Source organism: Ursus maritimus, unplaced genomic scaffold, assembly GCF_017311325.1.
Source record: "Ursus maritimus isolate PB19 unplaced genomic scaffold, ASM1731132v1 scaffold_31, whole genome shotgun sequence".
NCBI lineage: Eukaryota > Metazoa > Chordata > Mammalia > Carnivora > Ursidae > Ursus > Ursus maritimus.
The window spans coordinates 17528120-17542071 of record NW_024425675.1 but is presented as its reverse complement, the minus strand read 5'-3'; the positions used below and the strand labels follow the sequence as shown (position 1 = coordinate 17542071).

Genomic DNA, 13952 nt, shown 5'->3' with positions numbered 1-13952 from the left:
TATATATATGCATAAAAAATCCACAGGCTCAGCAGTACAGTTTTGCAGGATCCCAGTCCCCAGTAAATCTCCTTCTACCTGAAATTTCACCAGTAAGTATTAATTCCTTTAATCACAGAATAGCCTTTAGTCTTTAAGGTTATCATTTCAAATGCAAGTACTGGGGCCCCTGGATGGCTTAGCTGGTTAAGCATCTGCCTGCCTTCAGCTCAGGTCATGATCCCAGGGTCCTGGTATAGAGCCCTGCATCAGGCTCCCTGCTCAGTGGAGAGCCTGGTTCTCCCTCTCCCTTTGTCCTCCCCACCCCCCATAGCTTGTGATTTCTCTCTCTTCCTCTTTAATAAATAAAATTTTCTAAAACATTTAAAAAATAAAACAAAGTGCAAGTACCCCTTTGTGTGAAAAAAAAAACCTTAAATTTTCTTTCAATTAATATCTTAGTCATTAGTTGCCTACTACTTGAGATGAAGGCTCTGCATTAAAGAGATGGAGTTTGTGTGGTGGGTGGAGAAGGGAGAGGACCATGAAAAATCCTGTCAGAAATCACTCCCGCATCTCCAAGCAGCAAAATTCAGAGCCTCCAAAACTTCACTCTGAAAGAGGTATTTGGGGGCACCTGGGTGGTGCAGTCATTAAGCGTCTGCCTTTGGCTCAGGGCGTGATCCCGGAGTCCTGGGATCGAGCCCCACATCAGGCTCCTCTGCTGAGAGCCTGCTTCTTCCTCTCCCACTCCCCCTGCCTGTGTTCCCTCTCTCACTGGCTGTCTCTGTCAAATATATAAATAAAATCTAAAAAAAAAAAGTGGAAGAAGTATTTGTTATAGGTGGGGAAGGTCATCAACCAAGCAACTCCTCTCCCTCTGAAGTTTACCTACCTTTTGGGTATCTCTGTCTTCAATGGTACCACCAAAAATAAAAAAATATATATATATATATTTTTTCCTTGGCTGCTATTGGCCCAGCTAAGAAAATTTGAAAATCTTGAAAGACTGTTATATACTAAAGGAGAAGCAAAGCAAAAAGCTATCACAGGAGAGGTTAAAAAAAATAGTTTTACTTGTATAGAGGCTTCCAACCTTAACAGATTTACCTCATTCCCATGGGTCCTTAAGACTTGTCCTAGTATGCCAAGGAGTCTGAGAGATCTATATACTCTACTCCCAAAACTTTGTCTAAATGTGACATTTCCTAGCTGGAGTAAATATTACCTGTCTCCACATGGTAGGAGAAACCCAGAGACTCTGCAAGACAGTGTTAAGCTCAAAAGAGAGAGAGACAGAGAGAGAGAGAGAGAGAGAAAGAAAGAAAGAAAGAAAGAAAGAAAGAAAGAAAGAAAGAAAAGAAAAGAAAAAGAAAAAGATATACACATTAGCAACCCACCCAAGGCTCTCTCAATTTCTGGCTCTTCAGCAGAGACATGACACGGTGCCTATGCTCTCCTGTCTGAAGAGTCTTGTCTACCACCAAGGCATCATTTTTAGTCCTTTCATCATATTTAAAACAGAACACTATGTGTATCAGGGTCTATCAGGCAAAGTAACAAAAGAATTGCTATCTCACAAAGCTCAATGAAAGAGAGAATGAAGAGAGAAGCAAATAGAAATATCTTCTCATTAAATCAATGAGAATTGCAACTGTATTTGAAGTCATCAAGATAAAACATAACATAAAAAGTACAGTAAGTATGAAATTACTATCCTCTTCTAAAAACTAAATGTGTCAGAGTTTGAAGTTTTCTAGCCATTTATCAGGTGAAAAAGAAATTAAATTTTTCACGATGTATAACTAAGACAGTAGGATTAGTGAACTTGAAGACAGAGCAGTAGAAACTATTGAAAATGATACATAAAAGATTGAGTGAAAAAGTTAAAATCATGCAGCAATGAGATAACCTCAAATGGCCTACTATATAGGAAATTCTGACCCTAGAAAGACAGAAAAGACATGGTTTTTCCAAAAATTTATGATGGCAAATTTTCCAAATGAGAACTATAACCCATAGATCCAAAAAGCTCAACAAACTGAAAATACAAGAGACATTAAAACAGAAAAAGAAAAAAAAAAGAGGGGTGCCTGGGTGGCTCAGTCAGTTAAGCATCTGTCTTTGGCTCAGGTCATGATCCTGGGGTCCTGGGATCGAGCCCCATGTAGGGCTCCCTACTAAATGGGGAGTCTGCTTCTTCCTCTCCCTCTGTCCTCACCCCCCACTCATGTTCTCTCTCTCTCTCTCAAATAAATACATGAATAAATCTCTTTTTAAAAAGTAGAGAAAAGAAACATTACATACATAGAAACAAAGACACAGCAGACTTGTCAGAACCAATGCAAATCAGAAGGCATGGAACAATACCATTAAAATAAAGAACATCATTTAGAGGGATTGTCAACCTAGATTTCTACAGTCGGCAAACCTTTCAAACAATGAGGGCAAAACAGAGACTTTTTCAGACATACAAAGGCTGAAAGAATTCATACCAGCAAACCCGCAGTAAAAGGAATGCTAACAGAATCCTTCAGGTGGAAGAAAAGGAAACCAGAGAAATCTGGATCGATACAAAGTAACGAAGAACACTAGAAATGGTAAATATGTAAATATACACAAAAGACTTTTTCTTCTTTTTCTACATCTCTTTAATAAATAATTGACTGTTTAAAGTAAATATAGTAATAATATATCAAGGAGTTTATAACATACGTAGAAATCAATGCCTTACAACTATAGAACGAAGGCCAGAAAGGGGAATGATATAAATCACTTTGAAAGCAGACTGCAATGACAAAAAGATATATACAGTTGACCTTTAAACAACACAGGGGTTAGTGCTCCCGACCCCCTGTGCAGTCAAAAATCCACATATAACTTTTGACTCTGAAAAAATGTAATTACCACTAGTCTACCATTGACCAGAAGCCTTACCAATAATATAAACAGCCAATTAAGACATATTTTGTATGTTAATTTGTATGTATTATATACTGTATTCTTACAATAGGGTAAGCTAGAGAAAAGACAAAGTTATTCAGAAAGTCATAAGAAAGAGAAAAAATACATTTATAGTACTATAGTATAAAAAATCCACGTATAAGTGGACCCATGCAGTTCAAACACATTTTGTTTAAGGGAAAACTGTACTGTTCACTTAAAGCAATCAGTAAAAATAAAGCCATAAAGAGTGATGATGTAATCATAAAATACTCAACCAAAAGAAAGCAGGAAAAGGAAAAGGAACAATGGGGCAGGCAAACAGAAAATAACATGGTGGTAGATTTAAACCCAGCCATATGAATAGTCACATTTAATGTAAATAATGTAAACATATCAATTAAAAGGCAGAGAATGTCATCTTGGATTTTAAATAAGCAGGAACCAACCACATATTATTTACAAAATAAGCATTTCATATAAATAAACAAGTTAAAAGTAAAAAAGTGAGAAAAGATATACAATAATAGAATTAATTAAAACAAAGCTAGAGTGGCTATGTTCATATCAGACAGAGTAGTTTTTTGAGCAAGAAATATTACCATGAAAAAAATAGGGTGAGAGATGAAATTTATAAGAGAAAGAGATGGATGAAATAAAAAGCTGTTTTGTTTTAAAAATAAAGTTGAAAAACTTATTGTCACATTGCTCAGGTAAAAAACAGACACAAATGAACAAGATGAGACCAATGTCAGAGATGGCAGCACTAAGGGTCCTGCAGACATAAAAATATAATAACAACTTTATGCCAAAGAATTTGACAACTTGGACACAATGGACATATTTGTTGAATGACACAAACTACAAAGGTCTCTCAAGAAGAAATAGAGGTCAGAATCAGAGGCAGATGTAAGTAACCACAGAAAAGTGTTCAGAGAGATGCAACATTGCTAGCTTTGGAGGCGGAGTTAATATATAGAACAGTTCTGGTTCAAGATGGTGACACAGAAAGATCCTGAATTCACCTAAGACACAGAGTCTACAGCTACATATGCAACAATTTCCTCTTTAAAAAAACAAAAAAAAAACAAACTAAACTAAAGCCTGGCTGAGTAACAACTACACATTGTGGGGTGCCTGGGTGGCTCAGTCGGTTGGGCGTCTGCCTTCAGCTCGGGTCATAATTCCAGAAGATAGAGCCCTGCATCAGGCTCTCTGTTCATCAGGGAGGCTGCTTTTCCCTCTGCCCCTCCCCCTGCTTGTGCTTTCTCTCTCTCTCTCAAATAGATGGATGGAATCTTTAAAAACAAACAAACAAACAACAACTACACATTGAGCAAACGAGAGGGAAACCACATCAAAGTAGGTAGGAAAGGCTGGGACACAATCTCACTATAAACCCCATCCCCAGTGCAGTGAGCCACAACTAGCAGGAACTCAAAACCCAAAGATTCTCCCTGAGGAGCAAAGGGTTTGAATCCCATGTTGTGCATTTCAACTTTCAAGACATACCCTTGACAATGAGCCCTTAAAACATCTAACTTTGAAAACCGGTGGGGCTCACATCACAAGACCCACAAAACTGAAGCAATCTGAGAAGCAGCTCTTCAAGTGCTTGTGTGCTTGGACTCAATGGCAGCTCAATGGCAGCTGACTGCCCCAGACTTAAAGTGAAGGAGGCTCACCTACTTATACAAAAGCACTGGGCTAAGGAGGCAGGCCTCTAATTTAACACACACATCTAGGAGCCTGCAGAACCATTCTTCAGGGATGGAGACTGATGGATGCCATCTTCATGCTCCCTCTGCTGTGCTCCAGAGCAGCAGTATACCCCAGAAGGAGCTTTCATACATCCGGTGCCCTGACTTCTGCAGCTGCCTCCTTGACTGCCCAGCTCTAGAAGCCAGGGGAGATTACAGTCCTGGTTCCATGGGACTGTAATAATAAGTGTAAGCCAGAAAGGAGCTCATATCCCTGTCTAGCACCCCAATTTTTGTGATTGCTATTAAGGGATACCTCCATGACCTGGTTCTGGTGACCAGAACTCATGGTCACTCATGGATCCCACAGGACTGTAACTAACAGAAAAAGAACTCATGGATCCCACAGGACTGTAACTAACAGAAAAAGAACTCATAAGCAGTGATTATCCTCAGGACACAACAAGAGGCAACAGGCCTAGGAACTTGGTCTTTAGTGAAGGAGACCTATTAGCTAATCATCATTAACTGTGACCTGAGAGGCAGGCTTCTAACTGAACATGCACCTGGGAGCTGAGTCCTCGAGGGCAGGGTACTATATTCACACTCATACTTTGCTGTGCTCCAGAGTGCCAGCATCTTTTGGAGGGGAGCTTTCTGGTACCTGGTCTGGTACCAGGTTATTATTGTACCCTGGTTATTATGTCTGGTACCTCCGGTATTTGTGGCTGCCAGCCAGGTGACACCCTTGATCACCTGGCTCTGGTGACTGCAGGGGCTTGCCTTTCTGGGTCCCATGGGACTGTGGCTATCGGTCAGACAGTTCTTGGCAGGCTACCACCTGCAGGACACTGCACAGACAGTGAACTGAAGCACACCACACACTCTTTCTGTGTAGGTGGCCTCTTTGAATGTCCTGGAGCTGTGGTCTCAGGGGCAGGCTTTAGACTTGGCACACACTTATGGCCTACGGAGATGGGCTTTCAAAGAATGTAGACTGTGGATGTCATCTTGGCACACTCTCTCTCTGCTCTGCTCTAGCTTGCCTGTGTCACCCAGAAAAGAGGTTTACATTCATCTGGGGCTTTGATTTTTGCTACTGCCATCCATGGGACACCTCCAGATCACCTGATTCTGGTGGCTGGCAGGGCTTAGGCTTACTGTCCCACAGGACCATATACATTTGTATACTTTAAAAAGCTGATGCCTGAGGTTCTGGTTTCCAGCGAGAATCTAGGTGCTGAGATCCTCCCCTTTGGGATGCTGACAAGTACTGGCACGTACTTAATTACTGGAGGCTATGAAAACTATAATAGTCTGCTTGGACAACCGAAAAGGTTTGAGATACAACCAAGAGCTGGGGCAGGGTTGAGTCACAAGGTTCATATCCTACACGAGGCCACTCCTTTAAGACTGGGCAAGGTGGTTGTTTCATCTACTTAAAAGAAATCAACAAAGAGTCAAGCAAAACTAAGAAAGAGAGGAATGTGTTCCACATGAAAAAGAACAACAAAACCTCGGGAAAAGACCTTAATGAAATGAAGAAAAGTAAATTACCTGATAAAAAATTGAAAGTAACAGTCATAAAGATGCTCACAGAACTGGGGAGATGAATGGATAAGCATAGCAAGAACTTCAAAAAAGAGAGAAAACGTAAGAAAGTACTAAATGGAAGTCACGTTGCTGCAGAATACAATAACTGGACTGAAAAATATATAAGAGGGATGGGGCGCCTAGGTAGCGCAGTCGTTAAAGCGTCTGCCTTCGGCTCAGGGCGTGATCCCGGCGTGCTGGGATCGAGTCCCACATCGGGCTCCTCCGCTGTGAGCCTGCTTCTTCCTCTCCCACTCCCCCTGCTGTGTCTCCTCTCTCGCTGGCTGTCTCTCTGTCACATAAATAAATAAAATCTTTAAAAAAAAATACATATAAGAGGGGTTCCACAACAGACTAGATGAAGCAGAAGAAAGGATCATTCAACTCAGAGACAAGGCGGTGGAACTCACCCAATCAGAGCAGCAAAAAGAAGAATTAAAAAAAAAAGTGAACACAGCTTAAGGGAACTATGCAACAACATCAAATGGACCACCGTTCATATCATTTGGCTCCCAGAAGGAAAAGAGAGAAAGGGGCAGAAATTTTATTAAAAAAAAAAATAATGGCTAAAAACTTCCCTAGCCCAGGGAATGAAACAGTCATACAGATGCAAGATGCCTGGAGACTTCCAAAAAAGAGGAACCTAAAGAAATCCATATCAAGACATATTATAATTGAAGTGTCAAACTTAGAGACAAGGAAAGAATATTAAAAGCAGCAAGACAGGAACAACTTATGTACAAGGGAACCTACATAAGACTAAAAGCAGATTTTTTAGCAGAAACTTTGCAGACCAGAAGAAGGTGGCATGATGCATTCAAAATGCTGAAAGAAAAAGAGCTTCCAACCAAAATTATTCTACCCAGCAAAGTTATCGTTCAGACTTGAAAAAGAGATAGAGTTTTATGGAAAAGCAAAAGCTAAAGGAGTTCATCACCATTAAATCAGCCTTAAAAGAAATGTTAAAGGGACTAAACATTGAAAAAAGGAGCATGAATTAGTAATAAGAGCAAAAAAGAGTAATAAATCTCACTGGAAAAGTAAGTATATGGTAAAGGTAGTAGATTAATCACTTAAGATAGTATGAAGGTTAAAAGACAGGAAAAAAACTGTTTACAATAATAAAGGATACATAATATAAAAACATAAAATGATGTAAAACGTGACATCAGAAACATAAAATATGGAGGGAGGAGAGTAACAATATTGAGCTTCATAATGATATAGAACTTAAGTTGTTATCAACTTAATATAGACTTATAGATGTAAGTTTTTATAATAAGCCTCATGGTAACCATAAAACAAAAACCTACAATAAATACACAAAAGAGAAAGAGAAAGAATTAAAGCATACCACTAGAGGAAGTCATCAAACCACAAAGGAAGAGCTAAAGAAAGAAACAGAGAGAAACTATTAAAAACAGCCAGAAAATAATGAACAAAATGGCAGTAAGTACATACCTGCAAATAAATACTTTAAATGTTAATGGACTAAATTCTCCAATTAAAAGACATAGAATGGCTGAATGTATATGTATTAAAAAAACACAAGAGCTATCTATCCGCTGTCTACAAGAGACTCACTTTAGAGGTAAGAAACCACACAGACTGAAAGTGAAAGGATGGAAAAAGGTATTCCATGCAAATGTAAACCAAAAGAAAGGTGGACTAGCTATGCTTATGTCAGACAAAGTGAACCGTAAAACAAAGACTGTAATAAGAGACAAACAAGAGCACATAATGATAAAGGGATGAATCCAAAAGAACACAAAACACTTCTAAATATTCATGCATTCAACACAGAAGCACCTAAATATATAAAGCAAATATTAAGGCACCTAATGGGAGAAATAAACAGCAATACAATAACAGCAGGGGACAACGGATAGATCATCCAGATAGAAAATCATTAAGGAAACATCAGTGTTAAATGACACATTAGACCAGATGGTCTTAAGAGAAATTTACAGAACATTCCATTCAAAAGCAGCAGAATATACATTCTTCTCAAGTACATATAGAACATTTTCCAAGATGGATAATGTTAGGCCAATAAACAAGTCTTAATAAATTTGATTCCTTCTTTGACCCACTGATTGTTCAGTAGCATACTGATTAATCACATATCTGTGAATTTTCCAGGGTTCTTCATGTAATCAATATCAAGTTTTATACAATTATGTTTAGAAAAGATGCTTAATATGATCATTTGTTCTAAACTTTTAAACCATTGGTAGCTTGATATTGGCCAAGGTGGGAGTATTTACACAACAGGCATTGGCAAATGCGACAAAATCAGGGCTTCCTCTTCCCTGAGCAAGTTGTTAAATATGAATGAATATGTGGCTGCTCCTACACTTCACCCCAATTGGACAACCTGTTGGCCTGGCTCAAAACTTCTCACTCCACACCCCCTACCCCAGTTTGAGCTTTATGGAGGCCTGTCAAGAAGGCCAAGTGAGACTTGGCTGCCACACCTGACTCTTCAAGTAGGACTGATCCACAGTGGTCTCAAGCCTCAGGGAAACAAAACTTTGGATCACATTTGATCCAAATAGTAACTGCTATCTTAGATATTAAAGTTGATTTTATCCCCAAGATTTTGAGCAAATGCTTAAGAAAAAAAAGCACCTTATATTTTTACTTCAACTTCCTTGAAAAACAGAGTTTGTCTCATTTTGAAATGATTCTTGCCTTTCTATCAAGCTTAAGCTAGAACATTAAAATTACTATCTATTGCCAATTAGAATAAAGGTGCATTATAAAATATGTAGTGTCTTACATTTTTGTTTTAGTGACATACATCCCCCAACAAATTGTAGCTGGCTCCAATTTAACTTAATATTGAAAGATGTCAATCATAATGTATCTAATTTTACCAGGAAGTTAGCTGCATAGAAAGGCTTCTGACTTTACAGTCACTGATATTTAAAACTAAGTCAACACATTATAGCAGACCTACCTGTTACAAAGGAAGAAATGTTCCTGGCCATTTTATAATCAGAAGACAGTACTCAAGCTATTTACTTCTTGAGGTTGCTGTGTTTAGGGATGTTGCTGTTTTTGCATGTTGACTAAAAAAATGAAGCATTATCCTCTAACATTACAAAGGGAAAACTAAAGAATAAGAAATACTAAAAGAAGCATGTTTTTCTATATAATTGTCCTTTCCTACTGAAAAATAAATCCCCAACCAAGTTTTTTAGAAAATTAAAATAACCATCATGATTTGTCAAATGGGAGCATGGCTGGAGTGGAAAACCATCTGAGAAGGTAAAATCACACGTATGCCATAAATGTGGGCTAATTTATGGAAGAAATATATCTCTGTAAGCCTTTCCTCTGAAGTAAAATGCTCTAAATCACATTATACTTTCTGCAAATTTACATTGATAGTTCGTTTTCAGTTACAAAGGATAGCCCCCACTCCACAACCTTGAAAGACAGCTGTCCCAATGATATTGACCCATTTTTATGGATGGCATAACTAAAAATTCTAAGAAGATGAACAGCTTGCTCAATATCGTATTGTAAGTGGATGAGATAAGAATTAAACACATGACTTTTGATTCACAGTCTGGCCCTCTTTCCAATATATCACACTGCATCTCATCTATTTTCATAATGAAACTGAAATTAATCCCATCAGAAACATTTTCTGGTCTCAAGACATACAATAAATCATACTAAATAATGCAGCAAGTTATTTTCAGAAGAATAAATAATGTCTATTTAAATCATTACCAATAACACCCAAAATAAAATACAAATTATAAATAACATTTGAAATGACACTGAGTAAATGTATAAATGGAAAATATTCTTCTAGAAACTTCTCTTTGGAGATAAAGACCCACATGCGATGTCTAGTTTTATCTCAATTAAGATATAAATAGGGCTCCTTAAAAGCCCTATTAACTTCCAGTTAATTGATGTAATCATTAAATACTTACTGGGTACTTAGTAGACCTCTAGAAGTTATCTTGAAGATATTCATCTATTAGTCCCATTTAAGCTGAGATACCGATTTAGTTTCCTATAACAACACTTCATGGTGAAAGCCAACTTTTTGTCTACGGAAATGTGTGGGGGAAACCCCAATAATATTAAGTCAGTATGTGTCGGTTTTTTGTTTTTGTTTTTGTTTTTTAGATTTTACTTATTTATTTTAGAGAGAGAGAACACATAAGTAGGCGTAGGGACAAAGGGAGAGAGAAAATCTCAAGCAGACTCCCCGCTGTGCAGGAAGCCCAACACAGGGCTTGATCTCATCACCCTAAAATCATGATGTGAGTTGAAATCTTAAGAGTCAGTCACTTAACCGATTGAGCCACCCAGGCACCCCTAAGTCTGTAGGTTTCTAAGTGGTGTTCTGTATAGATCAGTTTTTTGTAGCTAGTTTCTATCAAATCCTTGAAGAGCTCAGGTCTGCAAGAAACCAAATGCTGCAAATAAGTATACTGCTGTAAGATTTTCAGTTAATAAAGCTAATCATTTTTATGGGGCAAAAATTTTATAAAGAAATGCTGATGAATGTATGACAGCCAACAAAAAGAAGTATATAGGTCAATTGAGTTGAGCTATAAATAGTATAGATACGTTGTACTGATGTTTCATCCACTAAAGGCAGAAGAATTCAATTTACATGGTTTTCAACTCTATGTGATAGTAGCTTCTATTTCGAATGCTGTGGTTATTGTCAATTGGCATAGGAGAAAGGGATCTTAAACTTTTATTTTCTCCATACACTCCATACACAGACAAGTTAAATATTCTAAAAAGCCTCAGGAATTAATTCCTAAAAATGCCAATGTTCTTCTTCACGGCCCCAGTGAAATCTCCAAACTGCCATATGTGGAAAAGTCAGACATTGATTTTTTAGAAAAGAACACTTTCTCTGCCCTAGGCAATTAACTTTTGGAGTTTCAATATTAATTACATGTGTAAGACACACACTAGGGAAGTCTACAACAGTGATTGACCTTAGACAACCAAGGGAATGGGGTGTCTATTTACAAAGGGGTGGGGCATGGCATGGCATAGGAAAAGCAACACAGATTGGTGAAGCCCACTGTAAGGCCAGCAACAGGGGTGGAGTAGGAAAGCTGTCACCACCTCACATTTATAGGCTGCCCGGAAAGAGCTGTAGTTGGAGGTACAGAAGAGGGCCACTGGACAGGGGGTGATGGCTTTTGACAGAGGATGTGTCGTCCCTAAACCAAGCCCATAGAGAGCATCTGGGGGAATAAATACTCCAAATTTTCTCTCCTCCCACTTTCCACTCTCCTTCCAATGATTTCCATAGACTAACCGTAACCAGAAGGCAAAGGTTATGAGAGTCCAACTAATACAGCCCAAGGAAGTCAGCCTTGTGGAGCATACAGCCAAGAATAAAAAGGGTAGAGATTAGATCTGGAAGGTTAAAAAGGAATTTTATAGCACAAATGAAAATTCATTCATGATGCTATTTTCAGAATTATTTTGGGGTACGTGAATTTACTTTGCTGCTCTAGTTTGATATAATGCCCAAATCAAGCATTATCATAGCAAAACAAAAACCATAATCTTCAGTACCTCCTTCATGAACATCTGCAGCATGAAAACACATCACCAGGATAGAAAGAATGAATAAACAAAGAAGGAAGCTGCTCTTTAAGATTTTCCTATTTCCTCTCAAAACACAATCACAAGACTTCTGAAGATGAAAAAATGATGATCTACTTTTCAAGTTCATAGAAAGAAATCTCCAGACATATATGGGAATTGCCAAAGATGAAAATAACAATTTAGTGATTATATACTATCAATTTTGAGAAATAGGATTCCATATATTGCAAGGGATCAGGGATCTAAGAGAACCAATAAATTCAATGTCTCCATCTCTTGAAGAGTTCCATTCTATAGTTAAAGTAAACAACAGTGAAGGAGCTAGCATGGGTAGTACACCTGGTAAGATTTTTAAGCCTTATGTGAATGACTATTAACCTGTCGCCTTTAAATTCTTCTGACTCACATAAGCAACCAGTCTGTATCTAGTATATACTTCTAAAGCACTTCTTTTATTTTCACATATTTACTCAGTAAATACCTATTGGGAATCTGCTACCTGCTATTGTTCTGGGGACTAATAATATAATAGTGAACAAAATAAGATAGTTTTTTAAAAAAATCTATATTCTCAAGAAATTTATATTGTAATAGGGATGACAGATAATAAACCAAATGTATGAGCTGAATTATGTTCCCCAAAATCCGTATGTTGAAACCCAACAACCAGTACCTTAGAACTGGATTGTAGCTGGAGATAAAGCCCTTACATGGGGGATTAAATTAAAACGAGGACATTAGGGTGGCCCTAATCCAATCTGACTGGTCTTCTTACCAGAAAAGGAAATTTGTATATACAGAGAGACACCAGCAGTGTAGCATGCATAGCGAAAAGCCCACATGAGGACACAGCAAGAAGGTAGTTGTCTGCTAGCCAAGGAGAGAGGCCTCAAGAAACACCAAACCTGTTGACACCTTGATCTTGGACTTCCAGCTTCCAGAACTGTACAAAAATTCATTTCTGTTGTAAATTGAAGCCTCAGTGTGTGGCAATTTGTTATGACAGCCCTAGCAAACTAACACACCAAATCATATGTAAATCAATAGCATGTTGAAGAACTATGTACTCATTACCATGAAGAAAAATACTGCAGGAAAGGAGGGAAAGTGTGTGAAACAGGGTTGCAATTTAGGTAGGGTGGTCAGGGATGACCTCACTGGGAGGTAAAAGTTAGGCAAAGACTTCAAGAAGTGATTAAGGGAAGCCATGCACATACAGGGGTGCGAGAAGAGCATTCTAGGCAAAAGGAATGACAAGTGCGAAGGCAGAGGAAGAGGGAGACATGGTATGTTTGAGGAACAAGATGGACAGGGTGGCTGGAAATCACTCATACATGAGTCATGCAGGAATCCACTCATGGGTGGCAAGAGATTAGGTCAGAAAGGTAACAAGACATCTGATGATAGAAGCCTTGCTATTCCAAGTATGGACCTCAGACTATCAGTACTGCCATTACATGGTTAAAATTGTTAGAAACGCAGAATCTTACCGTATTGTAAGAATACAGTGTGTAATATATATAACATATAATATATGTGTTAACCAACTGTGTATGGTATCAGTAAGGCTTCTGGTCAATGGTAGTTGATTAGTAGCTAAGTTTTTGGGGACTCAAAAGTTATCTATGGATTTTCAACTGCACAGGGAGGGGGATCAGTGCTCCTGATCTCATGTTGTTCAAGGGTCAACTGTAATTCATATACCATATAATTCACCCACTTAAACAGTACAAACTATTCATTTTTAAAGAGTATTCACAGATATGTACAACCATCACTACAGTGATTTTAGAACATATTATCACCTCAAAATGAAATTTGGTACACTCTGGTTATCACCCCCTAAGACTCATAAATCTTGATATACTGGGTCTCTATTTTCATTCATCTTGAATTATTTTCTGACTTTGCTTTATATTACTTCAGGGACCCACCGCTAATGGTTAGAACAATTGTCTAATTTCCACATATTTATGAGTTTCTCAAATTTTTCCTGAATATTGATTTCAAATTTCATTACAGTGTAGTTGGATAACATACTTTGTATTAATTCTACCCTTTTAAATTGATTTGAGGTTTGTTTTATAGCCTAGCATATGATTTATCCTGAAGAATATTTTGTGTTGAGAC

At 38.0% G+C, this 13952-nt stretch overlaps 1 protein-coding gene across 1 annotated transcript in view; it reads right to left on the bottom strand.

Moving 5' to 3' along the window:
- The window catches only part of ST8SIA6 (ST8 alpha-N-acetyl-neuraminide alpha-2,8-sialyltransferase 6), a 131781-nt gene that overhangs the window by 41333 nt on the left and 76496 nt on the right, over positions 1–13952 (bottom strand). The window lies entirely within an intron of this gene.